The sequence below is a fragment of the Platalea leucorodia genome, assembly GCF_965183815.1.
Source record: "Platalea leucorodia genome assembly, chromosome: 5".
Classification (NCBI taxonomy): Eukaryota; Metazoa; Chordata; class Aves; order Pelecaniformes; family Threskiornithidae; genus Platalea; species Platalea leucorodia.
In genome coordinates, this window is record NC_138827.1 from 22,892,316 (window position 1) to 22,912,643 (window position 20,328).

Consider the following 20,328-nt stretch of genomic DNA (forward strand, 5'->3'; position numbering starts at 1 on the left):
CCCAGCCAACTCCCCCCAGTTTATACACTGAGCATGATGTCATACGGCATGGAATAGCCCTGGGGCCAGTCTGGGTCAGCTGCCCTGGCTGTGCCCCCTCCCAGCTTCTTGCTGGCAGGGCATGGGAAGCTGAAAAGTCCTTGACCAGTGTAAGCACTACTTAGCAACAACTAAAACATCAGGGTGTTACCAACATTATTCTCATCCTACATCCAAAACACAGCACTATACCAGCTACTAGGAAGAATATTAACTCTAACCCAGCCGAAACCAGGACAGCACGTGAAAATTTAATTCTTGCTGAAGGACGTGGCCTTTGGGAGCCTGGGTCATTCCTGGACATGGTCTTGGGCTCTGGGCACCGGTTTAGATGGAGGCAGGGGTAAAGCTGCTCTCTGAGCTGCTGCAGCCACGAGCAGCCCCAGGCTAAGCCCCTTATGCAACCCTTCCGTCACAGCCTCCTCAGCTTTGCTTTGCCTTGCACCTCTGAGCTTCAGGATTTAAGGACATCTGCAGCATCAGTTGCTGTGCTGGGAAACAAGCCCTGCCTGTAAAGCATAAATAATAAAGATCTCGTATGTTATTGGGCATGAAAACCGACTGAGAAAACCTGATTTTATCATTATAAATGCAGAGCCACGTAAAGGGCCAGCAAGAATGAAAGCTAATCAATGGAAGCAGAGCCCCTGCAGGCAGATCATGGGGGACAGGGAACAAGAGAGCAAGAAAAGGTTGGGCCTGAGAGCCGTGGCACGGCCATGTGCTTCTGCAGGGTTTGACCTCCCTCCTTCCAACCTCAGGCTCTTTTTTAACCTGAGCTAAGATTACCAGAGGGATGGAAACAGGGTGAGACTCCAGTGCTTTCCTGTGCACCCACAGTGCACAGTTCATCCAGACCCAACGATGCTGTGTGGCTCAGGAAAAAGGTTAACACGGTGCAAAAGCATTCAAATTATGCTCTGCTTGTTCCCTGACAGCTGAGGGAACAGGTGGGGAAGGGCTGGCTTGTTTCCTCTTGGGAGACGGGAAAAAACTTATCAATGATTACCCATCTTTAGTTTGTAAACTACAACCACCCGGACATGCACACACATGCACTCACACGCAACCAGCCCGTCTCCCAGCTCCCATGCAGGAGATGAAAAGCTTTGGGTTCGTTTCCTGGAGAACAGGTTCAAAACTCAGGATTGCTGAGGCACAAGGCAGATGAGCTGGGACCGATTAACTGTATTGGCATATAAACACTTCATAATGGCAAAGGGACTTGCACGCATCACTCATGAGAAGACCTTGACAAAAAGATGTTATGAGTGTGCTCTGGTTAGTCTGAATTACATGAAACTACCATTACGTTGAAAGTGGGCACGTTTACCAGGGCGTTTTCTTTTTAATGACTGATTCGGCTATTAGGGCAATTCCCCCAAAAGGCAGCAGCAGATTGGCTCTTCTTTCAGAAGAAAATGCCAAATACGTGTGCGTGTGTGGGAAGGGGGGAATCATTTTATTGAACTGAATCATTTTCTTACTGATACTACTTCCACTTGTGCAGTTTCCTGTGACTTTGAGAAGAGTTTGAAACCACAATGAAGAAACCGATTTCTTCGTGCAGACAGAATACTGCGTGTCTCCTCATTTTGGTGTAAACACCGAGTTGTTTATGCCGGCTCACTCACGTCAGCATGAGGCTAGAGATAGGGTTGTAGTTTTTTAAAGATGATCCAAACACAGCAGTAGCTCAGGCTGCAGCACGGCAGACACTGGACATCTGCACAGATGACAGCTATGGCCTCGGCACTGGGGTGGCGAAGACAACCCCGCAACTTCAGCACCGTCCGAGCAGTGCCAACATACACGCTGGCTGACGGGCGTTTTTAAGCACCTCCCGTTAAACCTCCGGGTGCTGACCCGGGCACTGGGCTGGCCGCCCACCACACCCGCTGAAGTCTTTACCTCACTTCACATCAGCCAGGAGACAGATCCATTTTAACGCCCCCCTCCCCCCCCGCCGCTTTCTCCCCGACCGGACTCCGGGCACGCCGCTGCGGCCTAAGCAGGGCCGTCCCCGCCGCGGCTCGGCGGCCTCTGAAGGCGCGAACCGCCTCCTGCCGCCCACCCGGGCGCGGCCTCCCCGCGGGCCGGCAAATCTCCTCAGCGGCGGAGCGGTGCCCTCACAGCCGCACCGCCCGCAGCCCACCGCCGCCATCACCCCCTCACCCCCCCTCAGCCCGGGCGGCGGGAGGCGGCCGCGGCGAGGCACCACCCCCGGGCGGGCCCGGCCCAGCGCATGCTCCGCGAGCGAGTGCCGCCGCCGCTGCCGTGCCGGGACCGCCGCCCTGCCGCTGCCGAGCCCGCGGGCTTCGCTGTCGCGCACACCGGGCCGGGCCGGGCCGAGCCGCGCCGCCCTTCCGGCCCGCGGGGCCGCGGCTGAGCAGCACGGCCGCCCCGCGGTCGCCTCACGGCCGCCCCGCCGCCCGGCGAGGCGCGACGGAAGCGGTGAGTGGGGCCGGAGGGGGCTCCCGCGCCCCCCGGCCGGGGCCCTGGGCCGAGGGAGCCGGGGCGGGTGGTGCGGAGGGCAGGCGCGTCCCCTGAGGGAGGCTCCCGAGATGGCCGACGGCGCCGGGCGCGGGGGCGGCGCGGGGCTTTCCCCGGCGGGCGCGCCGGCCCCTTCCCGGGCTCAGCGCGGCGACCAGGCCCGGGGCCGGCGCCTGGGCTGGGGTGTGCGGTGCCGCTGGGTTCCCCTCAGCGGAGAGGGGCCGGCCCGGGTAGGGGGGACGAGCCCGTGCCGGCAGTGCCGGGCTGGGAGGGGGTTTTCAGAGCCACGTTACAGCGAGCGGCGGCGGCGGCTCCTGGGCGACCGCGGCGGGGGAGGCCGGGTTTTGGTGATAGGAGGAACCAGAGTGAAATAACTTCGGCTCTGCCTGCTGGTGGAAACGGGTGAAATTAAAAAATAGCCAGGCGCTCATGAGCGAGCTCGGACCCCCCGTGAGCTTACAGGAGTCCTCGGTCTTTGCAAGTGGAGCTACTGCAGAGATACTGCTGCCTTGTGTGTCTCTACAAATTAAGGGCTTGGAAAAATTAATTGGGTCCATCTGTCAGTTCGGCATCTGTTCCTGTGTTAGGAATAGAGGCGCTTTCTGGACATCTTTCAGACCCCCTCTGTAGGTGCTCCTTCCCCTAAAGGTGGTGACAGCCATCGTGCAGGCAGGTCGCCTGTGGGTTGGATATCTGTCACCCGAAAGGACAAGCAGGGATGCGGAGCAGGTAACCTGGCAGTTGGCAAGTTGCGCCTATGTTCCACCTTCTCCAGACATCTAAAAATGTAATTCTGCTTTACATGTGTGTGTGTGAAAACAATTGCTATGTTGTTTGGATAATCCTGTTGAGTTGGGGTTTTCAAAATATGTGTAGAAAGCTCATACGTGAGGAGCACCAGGAAACAAAAGTCTGAAGCATGTCAACCCCGCTGCTAACCATGTAGGTGGATGGCAGAAAGACAACATGGCAGTCGCTCGGTGTGGCAGGAGATGCTGGAGCCGGCTCTGTTTGAACAGACATCGAGTCTGTGCTTAGGAGTATGGTGTGGTGCTGGGGAAACTGTATGGCTAATGGGGTGGCTGCTCCGACAGATTAGGGATGTGGGGGGTGTATTTTGAGGCATAGAGACCTGGAGAGCAGAGAAGTGCAGTGCAAGAAAGTTTGGTGTGTTTTGTTTTGCTTTTTTTGGGGGGGGGGGGGGGGGGGGGGGGGAGATGGGAGTAATTCGATGTTGCGTCAGTATTTAAACTTAACTCCAGTTAGCCCAATTTAACTCTTGCTTGTAGAAGATTCTCTGCAATTTTGTTCTTGACCAGAATGTCTGTATGTTGGTACCATTTTGTTCATGGCTGCTGACGCTCCGTATTAAGTTCAGTTTTGACCATATATGGGGAGTGGTAGGCATTTCCTACTGGCACTTGTTTTTAAAACACACAGGAAGTTGCACCTTGATCTGGGTTTGTGCTAGGTGACACAGAGACAGGTGCTTTGAAATACAGGGCCGGTTAAGGACGTGCTGCTCATGTCTGAGCAAACAACAGATCGCATCAGGCTCCTATTGTCATTTGCGGTGTTAAAAGTTAGTGATCGCAGGCAGGTTTTACAAGCGTTTTTGTCAATGCATTTTTAGTGATTCAGTTCTCCTTAAATATGTTACTTGTGTAAGTATCTGCAAGCCGTTTGCCCCAAAGCCCAGTGGAACAGAGAATATACTACACTCGTACAGAGCAAAACTGCAAACATTTGACCCTTGGGAAAGGTTAGGTGAAAAACTTGTAAAAAGCCAGGGCGACTGGGTTTAAATTTGCACAAGAATATAAACACAGAACTGGAACAACTTTAAGTTTGTGAACTCCTGGAAGTCTCTGCACTGCAAAAATCTTTCAGAATTAATTTCAAAGTGGCCTTTTTTGAGAGGTAGATTCTGTGAATCTTGAACTGTTCAAGAATATGCTGTTTCTATATGTCCAAATTGACTTGTCTGTTCAACAAGTTCATGTAAAAAACAAATGGGAAGCAAGATCTGGAGAGACTATCTAATACAAAAGCTTTGGAAAGCAAACCTGTATCAATTGCAAAGCAAAAAGCTGAAGTGTACCTCAATAGTCACTGGACAGACTCAGTAGGTAAAATCAACATACCTTTTAAACTCATTTTTTCCTTAGTCAAACAGAGTCTGCAGTTTAAACTTACTTTTAATTCTTTTACCTTACCTCTTGGGGGGCTGGAAGTAAGCCAGGGTTCTTGGTTGGAAGAAAAAGTGATACTAATTCAGTAAGTTTAGACGGACATTTCTGTGTAGTTCACAGTCGTGCAAATAAGACTGAATTCACAGAAACCAGCTTCCCTTTTTTGTGTAGAGGGGAAAAATCTTTCCGTTTTCGTAGGCAGCATCCTGACAGTGATGCCCGCTGTTGCGAGCAGGAAGATTTCACCTCTTTCCTGCCATGTACCTCCCCATCCTCCCTCGATTAGGAGGCGAAACACTTTTTTCACCTGCAGAACTGGCCTCGGGTTTCTTGGCACCTTGCTGCTGCTGGACTTGGTATGAGGAAGAGAGGTTCAAAATACAGCACAAACCCAAACGGAGAACCCTTGAATCTGTACGCTATGTTGGGCCTGAATTGCGCAAGAAAGAGCTGCTCTGTGTTCAAATAAAGAGGAAGGTGTTTGAATCATTTTGAGAGGTTAAAGCTTTTACGCATACAAACAAACCCTTAAGACTGGTTTGTATTTAGATGTGAAAAGGATTGTTATGAGAACCTGTGAACCAGAAAGCGTGCTGAGAAGCCAGGTTATGGAGAGAAGACTGAGTTGGGTCTTGATTCCTGAGTTGTCTCATGTCCAACAGCAATCAAAAATGACAAAATGTTTTCTTCTGGATGATAAACTGGCAATATTCAAGTTGTTCTTTTGTAGCCCGTCCAACAGCTTGCAATTTCTTAAAGATTGGGCATTATTCCTGTAAATGCACTCAGAGTTGCTCTAGATCTCTAAAGCACTTAAAATGCAATTAGATTTCAGGTATTGGTAATAGCAAATGCTTGCCAAATTGATAGAAAATGGCTTTTACAGTTCAAGCGCATAATTCAGTCAGTTACTCAGAGTCTGCCTTTTGCAAAGAAGGCTTTTTCGTGGACTGATACGGCTTTGTTTTGCTAGTAGGATGAGACAAATGCTTGAACCTCATCAAGAAGGAAAGAAGAGTCTCAAAAGAACAGCATTTTGGGTGTTTGGCAGCTAAATTGTTACTTCCATCTATTTCTATACAGTACATGAAGTGACAGATTAGGGGGGATTATTCTGCTCATTCACTTGATGTCTTTAGCAGTGCTTTTAGGTACCCTGTCCAGCATTTGTTTTCCCCATTCACCTGATCCTTCCAAAAAACTGAAACAATGCTTAAAAAGTACTAGGTTACTGGAAAAATAAGTTGATGATGGCTCTCTTGGGCAAATTGGTTGCAATTTTTCTTGGCTGAAATTGGAGGGGGGAAGTGAGGAAGTGCGATGTAGTGGTTTTAATGTTCTGGCCAGTTGAAAACAGGTGGATTTTTAAGGAACAGGTCCTGACACTTTTCTTCATGCCGAAGGTCTTATAAAACTGCAGACAGTTTTGCTGGCTAGAGTAATTCTCGTTTTTTCCCTGAACTGGTTATATAAATGTAACGTAAATTGCATAACTGACAGAAAAACTGAACTACAGGAAACTGGAAGAGCAGCTTCTACTTGGAAGAGTATAGTCTGTACCACTTATATTGCATATCATTACTTCTTACCATCCTCTGATGCCATATGAGTTGTTTGACAACAGTGACATGAATATGGTTCTTTGCATGTTAGGTGATTATGACTAAAATTTAAAACAGCTGGCCCATAAAATTGTTCTGTTAGACTCCCCCCCCCCCCCCCCCCCCCCCGATGCGAAAGGTAAGATAGGAAATAAAGGAAAAGAACTGGAAGTTGATGGAAAAGCAGAGGATGTACACATCGTCCCAAACTGTGGAGCAAGGTGGTGGTGAAAGCGTGGGAAAAATCAAATTGGAGTTCTTGTTTGAGGAGGAACTTACCTGCAGAGTTAAGATTCTGAACAAGTGCAGTTATAGCTACCAAAGAATAGGAAAATTGTTTGTATTAGAGTAAGTGGCTTGGTGTTGCTATTGATTCTGCTTTGTCAGCAGTTCTGATGGTAAACAAACCGTCTTCCAGAAATACCAGGTCACTGTTCTGCTGTAGCTATGGAGCTCCCAAAGTAGCAGCAAGGGCTTGCTAGTAAAGAACAAGCTTTTACAAGGTGACTGGCTTCAAGAAACTCATCCATCATAAACGCACGTATCTGGTAGCTTTGTTCTATGAAGTATTTTGGACTTCTGCTCCTTTGAAGCTGGTCTGCTGCATAAAGGAGGGTCTGCTAATAAATTAATTGAATAAATTCAGTATTTAATGCTATATTCTCTTACTTTTGAAGCATGTAGGATTTACCATGAGTCAAGACTTTGGTTGACTCCCTGTGTACTGGAGGAAGCGACAGGAAGGTTCACAAAGGAGTCAGTCTGCAGGCGGATAAGCATATAATGCAGCATTCAATGTGTTTAGCAGTCTTAGGGTGTTTTAATGTCAGCTGTGTCACTGGCCAGTGCCTGACTTTTGCTAAACAACCTGTTTATTCATTCAAGAAGTTTCTGCCCCACACTCTCCTGGAAATGCTGCATTCCCTCTCCAGTCCCAAAGGCTTAATTCCCTTTGAACACAAAATCTAAGTGACAACTGCTATTCATACTTTCAGCAGAAAAGTCCTAAAGGAAAATTTGCACATTCCTTAGACTGTGGTACGCAATCTCCCTTGTTCACAGAGTGGATCTGAGGGGCCCTGGCTTCTTGAGGGCCATGAATATATGTGCAAGGTTTTAGCAATTTTGGACACCAAGTGCTATTTAAACTGTTCCTTGAGTGTTTTCTTTCCTGTCATTTCCAGCTATTCAAAGACTGAGCGGAGTCTGGATTGCCCATCAGGTGGCCCAGTTGGAATTTAGCAGGGCATTGAAATATTTAATTTTATTAGCAGTACTCTTAATAATTAACCTTCAATCTGGTGCATATTCTGCCAAAATAACTTTGTTGGTCTTCCACTTCAGATCTTTTAAACTACTTAATTTTACTGGCTGGAAGTTGAGATTGAGGTAATATTGACTCATGCTGTTTTGAACAGGAAAAAATTCTTGTTCAACCTAGGAGGTTGTACCTAGATCTGCTGTGAGAGCTACCGTGCCTAGTGCTGTGCTGGAGACAGCAGTTCTGGAAAAAATCCTTACACCTTTCATGTCAGGAGAAGGGATAGATCTAAGCCTTCTACTTTTCTGGATAAGGAAAATGAAGCAGACCATGCTAGATCTGTGACTTGGACAGGGGAGCGAGGGAGGAGAGGGAACACTTGCAAGAAATTTGTTTGTATGTGGACTCAGTTTTTCAGGAAATTAATTTGGCAGAACTAACTTTTATACTCATTTGCAGACACTAGCAGCACAAAGAGATACATTAAAACAAAACAAACCTTAAAAGCCTTGGCACTTGTACAGTCTAAATAACTTCCTGTTACTTGCCATCCATAAATACCTGTCTCTATACTCTGGTAAAATCCAGAGGAGTGCAATAACAAATTCAAAGCAGGTTTTTTGTTTGTTGTTTGTTTGTTTTTAATAAAGCTATATTAGTTCATAGGGCATTAGATGTTTAAGGGGAAAAAAAAAGAAGTATAAAAGGTACCATCTAGCTTAAGGACGTTTTTGATCAAGAACAACTATAAGCTGGCATTTGCAGTTCACTTTATTTGGTTTTCTTGTACACTCAGTGTCTTTCGTGTTTACTGAAGATGCATAAGAAATAACCTTTCACTTCCTGAACACTTTGGTATTTCAGTTTTCCTCAAAGTATGGCAAAACAGATGCTAATAATTTTGAAATTGCCAGAGCCCATCTGTTTAGAGAGTTTGAAAGTTCAAAAGGAACCAGACAGTTAAATCAGCGAGCCTGACCTCTATGTATCAGCCTCTGTTGTCACCATTTACAGCTCTGTAAGCTGTGCTGGAGCACTCTGTTCTACAGGAGTTACCCTCTCTTCTGAAAACAAAAGATTACAAATTTACTGTTTGCCTTTTTGTTTTTTTCCTGCTATTGATTTGTGTTGCGTTTGTATTAAACTGTATTTTTTTTCCTTATTTGAATCTTCTATCCTTCTTTCTTGTTCTTAAGACTTAAGCTGAAGGAAGAGAAAGGTGCATTTGACTTCATTATTAAAGTAACAGCTGCAATTCCAAAACTTAGCACTTGCTGCCTTCCACTGTTTCTAGTGGTAAAGTCTATTTGAGTGGTCTACAGGCCGTAATGGACACCACATTCTTCTGAAATGCTGCTATAACCTCATGACTGTTCTAACTGTTTTTCTATTAGAAACATCAGTGTCTGGCTTAGGCAGAGAATGGCTTAAATGTATTTTATTTGACTGTCACGTATTGATTTTTAGAAAGTCTCTTAATAACTCTGTCCCCTAGAGACAGGGAACAGTCAAGAGTTCATCCAGATTCTGGAAAGTGCTGGTATAGTCAGAGAAAAGGAGCCTGTCTGATCCCCAATTTTTTTCAAGGGTCGTAACTGTTCATTGCCAAGAAAACTTATACATGTGTTCCTGCTGCTGTATCATTGCCCTCATGAAGGGAGCATAGAGGTTGTGTTTATTGATGATATAGAACAAGCCCCCATAGCCCAATGAACATGTTGTGTGTAGATGCAAGTCACTAGTATGAGCGTTGCCAACTGGGATTCTCACCCAGAAACCTTTGTCTTACCACCAGCATCACCTGGAAAAAAATCAGCTTGTGTTTGTTTTTTTTTTTTAATGCCAGCACTTAGTAGTAATTCATGGCCATGAACACCTTTCTAATAAGTATGGAATTGATTAATAGAGGAAAGCATGGGTTTGATTTCACTGTCAAAGCCACAGGTGGTAAGTGAAAGGACATAAAGGGATAGCTGACTTAGAGAGCTTCATTTTTACAAAAGAACAACAGCTATCTTCTGCCAAGTTTAAAAAAAAAAAAAAAAAAAAAAAAGTCCTGCGGGTTTTATAGTCCTTTCAGCTTCCTGTGCATGTGACTTACAACATGGCTAAGTTAAATGTATATAAGCAAGATACATCAGCAAAAAGAGGGCTCACTTTGCCTAAAAAAGGCACCTTTTAAGTCCTGAATACTCAGTATATGGCAGCTCAGCCTTAAACAACTAAAACCTAAGATGCAAGTCTTGTTAGCTTGGCTGTGTACAGGTTAACTGTTTGCCCTTTGGTGTTGACTGAAATTTTACCTTGCAATAGAAGTGTGTAGTATCTTCAAGTTTAATCACACTGTGTTCTTACAAGTTTGCTGTCGAATTAAGTGAAAAATGGGCCCACATTTTTCTCAGCTTACGGTGTGCGTGTGGAGGGAGGAGGTAAGCAGTGCTGCCTGGGGTATTGGCGAGGCTGTGGTTTCACATTGCAGATCGCAGCAGCACTATCTCAATGCACTCTTGTTGTGGCATGTCACCCCTTCGGTTGAGCAACTAGCGTGCTCCAATGGATACCTGTGTCAGCTCAGAAGATTTCTCATCAGCTCCCTCCCCTGCCTTCTGCAGGGATGTGCGAACTTGGACACTGTTGTGAAAATCTTGCCTGAGAATCACCAGTATGCTTTTAAGTGGAAGCAGTTTAACTTCTTCATATAGCCCAGCATACACAAAATATTTTTCTCTAGAGCTGACTTGCTCCACAGCGTATACCTGTTGACATGCTTTGTGCGTCATTTAGCACGCAGAGAAGCATCTATATAGAACCACCCTCTTGCTCTGTATACTTAGAGAATTAATTTTACGTGACAAGGGCAGGACCTGCCAACCTATAAATCTACAGTAGGACTCTGCCTCTTTAGGGAGAGAAATCTGGATCATGCATTACCTTCACCTCTCCTATCCTGGCACAACCTCATTGCGTGCCTTGAGATTGTTTCATGCTTTCTCTGATGAGCAAATTCCTTAGGACTTTTTCAATCCATTATATCTTTGTTACTTAACTGCTTGATGAAGTTTAATTAGCAGTTAATGTAATCTGCTATGCTTGCTTGTATACATATATGCTGCTAACTCCTGTTTGCCTTTAGAGTTCCATGCAGGTTCAGTTTCACACAGACAAATCAGGGCATATCAGTGAAGCTGAATAATTACATAAAGAACTTGATTTGTCCCAAGCTTTGTGGTCAGTTCAGCCTTTAAAATGCAGCTGAGATGCAAACTGCTGTCTCTTCATGATAATTTTGCTGAAGCTGGCAAAGGCTTTTGTTAGAACTGCATCTTTTTTGCATGCCTCCAGCTGGAAATAAAATTTACTGCACATTTCAGCTCACATTTTTAAAACAATTTAATCAGTGCTAGTTCTGCATTCAAGGCCAAGACAGCTTGCACATATGCACACCACCACTTGCGGTGTCCCATACCCCAGGTGGTTACTGCTCCCTTTCTGTTGGAAGGTACTGCCCCCATCCCTGCAGCTGAACCATGTACGCTTCCTTTTTTTGCCAGCAAAGACTGGTAACCACCAGTAAAATAGTAACATCTTCATCGGGCTCTGCTGCCCGTACAAGGCATGTACATCTGCTCACAGCCGAAGTAATTTTAGAAATGTTTAAGGTATGTCCTAATAACTGAATTATGCTTTAAAAGAAAACCCTCTTTCTTAGATAGGGTTTAGAAGTTTTTATAAAACAATGGAGATCAGCAGCTTTCCCAGACCATTTCAGGGTTGGACTTGATGATCTTAAAGGTCTTTTTCAACCTAAACGATTCTATGATTCTAAGGTGTTTGTTTTTCAAAACCTATTGTTACTCAGTTTAAGAGACAGGGAAAGTTGAGAGTAGTTTAATAAGCAGGCAAGACTGACGTAGTGATCCTAATCTTGTAAACAAATACACGCTTACGGTCATACAAAGCTATTGTACTGGTTTTAGTGGGGCATCTCATGGTGTGTGCTCATAGAGAGGACACAGCCTACAAACACTTAACATATAATTTGCTGAGCCCCAACCAAAGGCTTAAGAAGAAGCTTAATCTATTATATCTCTATGTTAATAGAGATTGATTTTTCAGGACTTACTTTAGAATCAAACTCTTCTTAAGGGTAGGTAATACGGCATAATTCTGTAGAGCAGCAAAGTCTACTCCCTGAACATCCCACTATAAAATATGCTAAAATGGGGTAATTCCCTTTGCCCCATCTGTCTCAGTCTCATCCATAATTAGGGATGAGCTATAAAATGTCTTTTAAAGGGGTAGGAGGAGAAGGTACTTTATTGGGAATTTGACCTGAGAAGTCAAGTAATGTGGAGAAGCCTAGTGGGATGGGGGTTCTTCAGTAGTAAGCATTCGGCAATAAACTGATGACTTAGAAATGCTATTGCAGAGTTCTCTCTTGATTTTTGCATACTGAGTCCCGCATCAAGTTTTCTCAGTTTACAGCTGACGTATCTCTTCCTGGTTTGCTTTGCATTTGATCTTGTTCATTTCCAGAAGCTGTGACGTTAAAAAATTAACTAGTGTATTTTTTCATGTGTGAGTATGAGTAATGTAGGGGAGGGGGGGAAGGAAGGGCTCAGTCCAATTAATTTTGCAATAATTCTGTGCTCTTTTCATGTTATGATTTTACAGCTGTGGTCTTGTTCTAAATCAAAGGCACTGGATTTAGGCAAAGAAAAATTATAATTTGATCCTGATTTGTTTTTTATGAGGCAAAATGTTATCTTATGCTTAAGAAAACAAATAACGCTTTTAATTTGTATACCAAACAGTTCTTTCATGATAAAGGGACTGGAGCATCTTTTATGTAACACTTCAGTACTGTGAGGGTGGTGAAACACTGGACCAGGCTGCCCAGAGGTGGTGTGGAGTCTCTATCTGCGGAGAGATTAATAACCCAACCGGGGACATCCTGGGCAGCCTGCTCCAGCTGCCTTTGCCTGAGCAGGGCTTGCAGCAGGCGATCTCGTAATGTTTAATAAAATTAACCCCTCAATATGTCCATTTTTAATTTAATTCTGTAGTGGGATTTATTGCCAGATTAAATTTGTGTGTTTCAGTCCTCTAAAAAAAATAATAACTAGTAACGAATGGCTTCTTATTGGAATATCTGGTACGCTTATTCTGTTTCCCTTGCCACATCTGTTTGCTCTCTTGTTACAGTAAACAGAAAAGAATCTACAAGATTTAAAAATGGTGGGTTTGGCTTCTGTAATTCTCAATTAAGCTTTCATCATTCCTAGCTAAAATGATAGGGTGGCTCTTTCAGAGTTTTTGTCAAAAGTATTTTTCAGGAGGCTAGGTTAAGTATGTGATGATAACTAGTGAAAACAAAGTTTAAAGCAGCCTAAATGAAGTCCTTTGCCCTGATTTCAGTGACTTCTGGTCACAATCCATTAGCTCTCAGAATTTATCTAGGAGAAAAAAGAAAGTGGTCTGGTATTTCTGATGTTTAAAACAAGTCAAGTCTTCTATTATAATCAAAGAAAAAAATATAAAGCAGTTTTTCTGAATCTCTCTTGACTCTCTAGGTGTACTTTGGCTTCCTTGTTATGAATGGTAAGGAAGTAGTGGCATGCAGATTTCTCTCTCTTTGCAGATGTTAGGAATTGAATGCTGCTTACAGTGATTATTCCATACCATTTGCATCATGCTCAAGTCCCACACTATTCAATACAACATCATTAACATCCCCTGCCCCCATCCTTTATCAAAGTTATTCTCAGCACAAGTCCAAAACATAGCCCCATACTAGCTACCCTGAAGAAAATTAACTCTATCCCAGGCAAAACCAGTACAGAAGCTAATGGATGCTGAGAGTCAGCTTTCCGGTGGCTTTGTAAGAAAACAGAAAATGAGAAATTTGAGGTTCTCGTAACTGTAGGTGTTGTGCATTTAAAAAAAACAAATAAAATTGTTCATGAGCCCTTTCAACAGGCATTATTGAGAACTCTTTTTCTGCTCAAGAGCCTGTGGTTTGTGAGGAGTGGAGTGGCATGGAGTGGAACGGGCATGGTTTGAACATCCTTGTTGCATGTGGGTGAAGATCCTGCCAGAGCAGAAACTATTAAATATATCTCCAAAGATGATCTCCCATCCTGAGTGCTGGCATAAGACACGTTTTGGAGTGGAAAGGAGAAATTGTGGGGAGCACTGAAATCCCCTCTTTCTCACCACTTTATGTCTCAGAAGCCTATGAGGATGGAGTATTGTTGTCAGATTATCGGCTGGGTTTGACTGTGATCTGTGTAATCCTCAGGACACTTGAGAAATGGTGCCAGGAGCCTCCAGCACAGAGTTCAGGGAGATCATAGAATCATAGAATCGTCAAGGTTGGAAAAGACCCTTAAGATCATTGAGTCCAACCGTTAACCTAACACTGCCAAGTCCATCTATACCATGTCCTCGAGCACCACATCTATCCGTTATTTAAATACCTCCAGGGATGGAGACTCAACCACTTAAACATACATAAAGATACAAAGGTGATGTTCACTTGGTGGGTTGTTGTGTGTTGTGGTGTTAGTCATCGTGATGCGCAGACATGGAAGTGACAAGTTCTGCACTGCTGACTTGTTGAATGTCTATAGACCGACAGCGCACTGGGGTTTTTCGAGTTTATTTCCCTTTAACAATGAGGGAAATAATTTTTTTCTATTTGCATAGAAAGACTGTGTGTAGAATGGCAAAGAGAAATGCAATAGACTGTTTTTAACTGTAAGTAATCTTGCAGATTACAGATAGCCGCTGCATATGCACAGAAGTCACATAAAAAGAAATGTTGGCTTTATAATTTCTGGTTAAGTACAATTTATGTACATTTAGCCATTTGAGAAAATGAACTGATTTTACTTCGCAATACAGAAGTAAACACCAAGGCAGAAAAGCAGCTGGGTTATGGCCAGATTTCTGGGTTGTAAGACACAGGGAAAGATTTTGGTTAGTTGTTTAAAAACGGGGTATTTCCTCTCTGAAATTCACATGATAATTCTCAGATTGCTTAAGAAAACTACTGGAGGGGTGATACATCCAAGTTACTACAGGAATTTCAGATTTTTTTTTTTTTTGAAAAAAAAAAAAAAGGTTTGTAGAGATCACTTGTAACTAATTTCTATGAGTTTTCTCTAAGTCTCTAGTTAACCTTTCAATACAGAGCTCTGCTTAATGCAACTAGTATTTGTTTAATGTTTACTAAAATACTCTTTCCCTTTTAAAAGAAAACTTTCCAGATTTTAGAATAGTGTGTTAGGTTACAAATCAATAGTTTTTTTGACTGGTCTGTATCTAAATTCTGAAACTAGTCAAGAATTATGATTCTTTCAATGTGTTGGTGCATTTTAAGTTTGAGTCAGTTTTTCATGGGATAACAGCCTTCTGGCAATTACAGTGACTTAGGGCAGTGGTTTGGAGTCTCCCTAAAATCCATTGGGCTTCTGTAAATGATGAGGAATGCCTGATGTGGTATCGCTAGTTTTTGTAGAGGCTGAACAGTTTAAGACTGGGGATATTTGTATTTTAGAATAAACCAACAATATAATGAAATTTGAGAAAGGTTTTGTTGTTAAGATTCCTGCGTGTTAACTTGCAATTAAATTTCTAAGTTGCTTTTAAGGACAGAAAAAAGGAAGTACTTTTATGGTTGAGAGTATTTAGAGCTAAGGCTTAAGTAGCCATCTTAGACTGCTGAGCTAACAGGCTGTGTACTTGGTAGTTAGTGTATGTATGGTGCACCTTCTGGTTTTATTTTTCATTGTTTTCTGCAGAAGTGCATGTGCTTTAACAGACAGATTTGCTCCCCAAAGCTTTTTTTCTCTAAGTATTGTTTGTAGGAAGTACTGCCCACTACAGTTAAATGTTTATTGCCCAGAATAGCTGCAGTGTGGTATTTGCAAATTGTCTGGCTGCAGACCTGGAGCAAAGCATGAAATGCCCAGCTGTTTTTTAAAAGTCTCTTTTTTCCATAGTTTTTAGTTTTGAAATCCAAGCTTTGGAATTGTAATTGTAAAACATCCCATTTCATCACAGTGTATAAACAGGGGAGAGGTGTGATTTAAAGTTCCTCGGACTTGCCTCTCTCCTCTTTTTTTTCCTCAGTCTTTCCTAATGTCCTGATGGTGGGGTTTCACAGGAGGACCTCTCTGGTAGCCCTTCCTTTTCAGCTGTATTCACTCTTCATTGTTTCTCATTTGTAGAAGTATGAAAAGGAGTACGTGGTGTGTTAAGCTACTCTCTCTGTTTAGTTGAAGTTAGAACTGAGTCTTTGCAGCAAATAATTGATTTTAAGTTTACCCTCCCCCCCTAAATTCAGCAGATTTTGTGTCTCATGGTCTCGTAGACGCAAAATACATTGTTAGTTCTGGTATCAAGTTCAAAAGGGGAAATACGAAACCCCAATTCTAGAGCAGAGTTCCTGTTTTTCTGACTTGACAGTTTGAGCTCGGACTTTATTACTGCTATTTTTTGTTAGTTTTGGAAGCAGGCAAATGCTGTTTGATAGTAAGCAAATGGGTCAGTCTGGGCATAATGTTTATCTATCTTCTCTAAGTTATGCTGAAAACATCCCCCAAACTAGTCATGTTATGCTTTTCTTGGCAAAGAAGAGCAGAAAGTGATATTTTTTAAGGCTGGCACAACATAATATAGAAAAAAGTTACTATGAATAATTCGTGTATAAGGTACCTAATGAAGTAGTGCAAATATAGCACTTAACAACTTGGGACTTCCCTAAAATATGAAATATCTTTCTTAAAGGTTTCAGGTTAGTGATTCTCCTGCATTTTCTTTTCCCTTGATGTCCAAAAAAGCCACTCAACCTCATAAGAAACATACGGTTGTTATTTGGCAGTGAGAAGTGAAGATGTAATAAAATCTTGACGTGACTTGTGATGGATATATATGCTGATTAACTATGTCATGTAGCTTTGCTACCACTGGCCCCTCTCCTCTTTGTCATTTTCTTTATGATCTCTTTTAAGGCATGAGTGTCAAAATTAAATTATTTGGGTCAGGGATATTACTGCAAATCTGGCAAAGACTTTGGTAGATATGATTTTTAAGCACATAAACAGTTCTGGAGGACTGCATATGTATATAAAATAAACAGGATCACATATTGCCACCTATAGTGTCTATGTAGTATTAAACAATTGTAATTGATACCTGATTAGCTTGATTAGTCTTGATTAAATTGTACATCTATTATGAAGGTTTTGTAATGGCTTTTCCATTCTCCTCTGGTGTTTCGATCGTAAATGTACAGTTGAAGTATAAAAGTTACAAACATAACTACATGGAAATTCCCTGTATGTGACCACTAGTTCCTGTAAACTCCAGTAAATAAGACTACAACTTGCTTTAGAAGGGTTTTTCTCTGATTTTTTTGGGTGGTTTGAACAAAGAATGGTAGAGATACTGCATTCAGAAAGCCTGTCTACACAACTTGAGGATTTCTAGGAGGAGGATCTTGTTAGGGTGCGACTCAGTAACGCAGCATGGCTGCAGCTAGGAGGGAGAGAGGGTAAGGAAGTATTTTTTGAGGTGACATGCTTGGTAATTGCCTGTTGAACTTTTTGAGAGTGATTTAAGCATGACAGCTCCGTAATTTCTAGTCCTTTTTAATGTTGGCTTTCAGTCCTTTTGTAGTGTAATCCTGTGAATCATTTACTTAGAAATTATCATTGGAGGTTGAAAGCATGTGTAGAAAATTCTGATGACACTTTAGTGGTGAGTATTGACACACACGGCCCCTCCAACCTGGAGGTCCCGAGATCAGCAGTGGTGTTGTCCAGTATGTAAAGTAAGAGATCTTACAGCCAGCACTGGGAAAGTAGATACGGCAGGAGGTTCCTGGGGTGAGTCATACACATTTGAGTCAGTGCTAAAAGCGATTGAACAAGTGTCCCTGCTTAGCTATTTTTAATATTTGCTTACTCACATTTACTGTACTAAGCTCTTTACAGGAAAGGTAGTTAAAAGCTCAAGTAAGGTCTTAAAGCCACTTTTCATGGCAACAGCTTATTATATTGATTTGGAGTGACGTCTTCAGTCATGCCTTTTCCGAGATTCTTAGGTCTTAGCATAATTCTTGTTCTGCTTGATGCTTCCAGAAGTACTGCAGTCCAGTATTCATAGCATTGCACCTACACCTACATGGATAAATTGGCATCAAGCCCAGACCTTACAACCAGATCAGCAGTGGCACAGCTGAAGTGGCGAGGAGGGGTGGTGATGGGTAGCCTGGTAGTACCTAGAGGTGCTTTTCAACCTCACCAGGTAGAAGTCTGTTTCATATGGGACGTGATTTAATATATTAAAAAAATATTCCTAGGTTTTAGCCACAATGAATATATGTCACAGCTTTTCTGTTGTAAAACCCTGCTTGCAATTTACATAATCCTTAGAGTGCTGCCCTTCCCAGGACAGCAGCATGTTCAGCTCATGGAGCTCTGATGACCAGTAAAGTGCAGCCCTGACTCGCTTCTTTACAGATACAGATATTCTCTTCTTTACAGATGTTGACAGCTGTATTTGCAGGAGGAAGAAGTTTAGGAGGTTGCTTGGGGCATGCATATGTGTCATGGAGCTCAGCGGTGGCTTCCTGTTTACTGCTGCTGAGTGAGGATTTGGGCTTGGGCCAGAGAAGGTGCAAGAGTGTGGCTTGTGGATTCGCTGTTACACAGGTCTGCCCCTGCCTCTCCCCCACCCTTCCCATCACTTGGCAAGGTGTTGCGGCAACGCCTGTAGCCGTGGGTTGGGGTGTTTGCTGCGGAGCTGCGGTGGAACCAATATGCTGGATGGAAGTCACTTTCTTTTCTTGCTGTTGAAAAAATTTCCCGGTGCACAGCAAAGTTCCTCGAGCTTCGTGTTGGCATTGGGAGTGAGGAGGGAGGTTGGGTCACAGTTCTTCAGATCAGGCACTCTTTGGTTGAGTGTGGATAAACTGGGCCTGCTCGGGCTGTTGAAGCTGAGATAACTTTTGTTATCAACGTCTTGGGAAGAAAGGCTGATCTGTGGCATGAACAGCTAGTATCTTGGGACTCATCACTGGGGGGGGGGAGCAAAGCAAGGCACGATGGTTTGTCGGTGTTGAGTCCCAGCAGCAGTGTAATGGTCCTGCATCCAAAGCTGCTGTTGTGAGAGGGGCATCAGAAGAGAGGGAAGGAGAACTGCAGCTAAGCAACGTCTGCTGCTGTGTGCTTCTGGAGAACCGAAATAAAATTATACCTGGACTGAAATGTGAATTGGCCATAAATTTTATGAAACTGCTCTTGGCCAAAACTGGAAATTGAGAAACAGTGAGCGACTGTAAATTCTTATAATATAAAAGTACCAGTGGGAATGCACATAGCTGCCTGAAAATGTGAAAGTTTATATTCATCCCGTAATTTTTGACTTTGGATGGACCTTATGGTTGTGCTTTGAAGAATACCACTTGGTATTCTGAAATATAGAGTATATCTTACTCAGACTTTTTTCTTCAGCTTTCATACATTGTAAAACACTCATGGGAGGATGATTTTATTGTTAAAGGGAAGACCACCAAGTTACCAGGCAGCAACTGCAGAAATAGGACAAGCAAATGTTCTCTAAAAAGAGAAATCAGTGAACTGTAAATAAACATGAGATGATTCAGCCCTACCAGAATTTTGTAGAAGAGTTAAATTGGATTGGTAAACCGGAAGAGGCGTAAGACTTTCTAGGCAGAAAAGTACTTAGACTGAGAGGTCAAAATTGTTGTACAGGGTGAGATCCTGCACGTTGCCACACCTCTGTGTCAAATGCTAAGCGTAGTACAGTCTGGGTACGGATGAGTGTAAAGGCCAGCTTTAGTCATTCTGGGACCAAACCATCAGCGATAGGATAATTGTGCAATTTGCAGTGCGAACTCTCAAATCCATAACCCAAACAGGACTCCCTAAGAAAAGAAAAACAAAATCCCACTGCTTGCCATTGTACACTAAAGCTGCTGACATTTTTTAACCACCTTTGAGCCACTGTTGGCACTACTCTCAGAGGTAAACATTTAAAATTTACTCCTATTTAGCTGGTTAGTTAAAAACAGTGTATGTATTTGTCCAAGAGGTTGAATGAATTGAGTGTAAATATTTAGTTTGCTTGACAGGGCGATACCGGGATGTAGCTCATAGTTGACAAAAGACTCACACCAGCAGTTCTCTTAATTGTAACAAGTACACCATGTCAAGCCATAGCATTCACAATTAAATTGGATAGTGGAAATTCAGTAGAGACAGCAGAGAACTTGCTGAAAATAATTGTTAGAACTTTGGTTGGTTGGAAAAAATCCATAATTACTCATACAGTGTCTTGAAACACTGTACTACTACAGATGATCAGATCAGGTATGTGCAAGCTGGGGAAATGCTTATGTCTGTGTTAATAGGTGATGGTGGAGAAGTGGACTGGATTTACGGGTTCCTTCTCAGCCCTGTGTTCCTGCAGAACAAGCTGCTTGTGGCAAAGTCTGCCTGTGCTTAAACACTGAATTGTCAGTTATTGTAGTTGTCTTGGGAGATAAAACTGATACTAGAAGAACATCAGGGTATTCCTCTATTTCAGGCAGAAAACAACTGTTAGATAAGACTTTAACTGCAGGAGTTGGCAGCCTGGCCTTCATAACATCACAGCTATCCCATATTCCGAAGTCCTGTAGGAGAGTCAGTATGAAACCATGGAGGACATG

The 20,328-nt window shown here is 43.2% G+C and overlaps 1 protein-coding gene across 4 annotated transcripts in view; it reads left to right on the top strand.

Moving 5' to 3' along the window:
* Window positions 1-2,381: 2,381 nt before the first annotated feature.
* Window positions 2,382-20,328, top strand: part of JAK1 (Janus kinase 1) — a 61,677-nt gene continuing 43,730 nt past the window's right edge. For 3 of the 4 annotated variants that reach the window (XM_082313585.1, XM_082313582.1, XM_082313584.1), the window contains exon 1: window positions 2,393-2,493. The gene's annotated coding sequence lies outside the window, so the exon portion shown is untranslated. Of the gene's footprint in view, window positions 2,494-20,328 lie in introns of all 4 variants that reach the window. The other variant, XM_082313583.1, reaches the window with a different exon arrangement.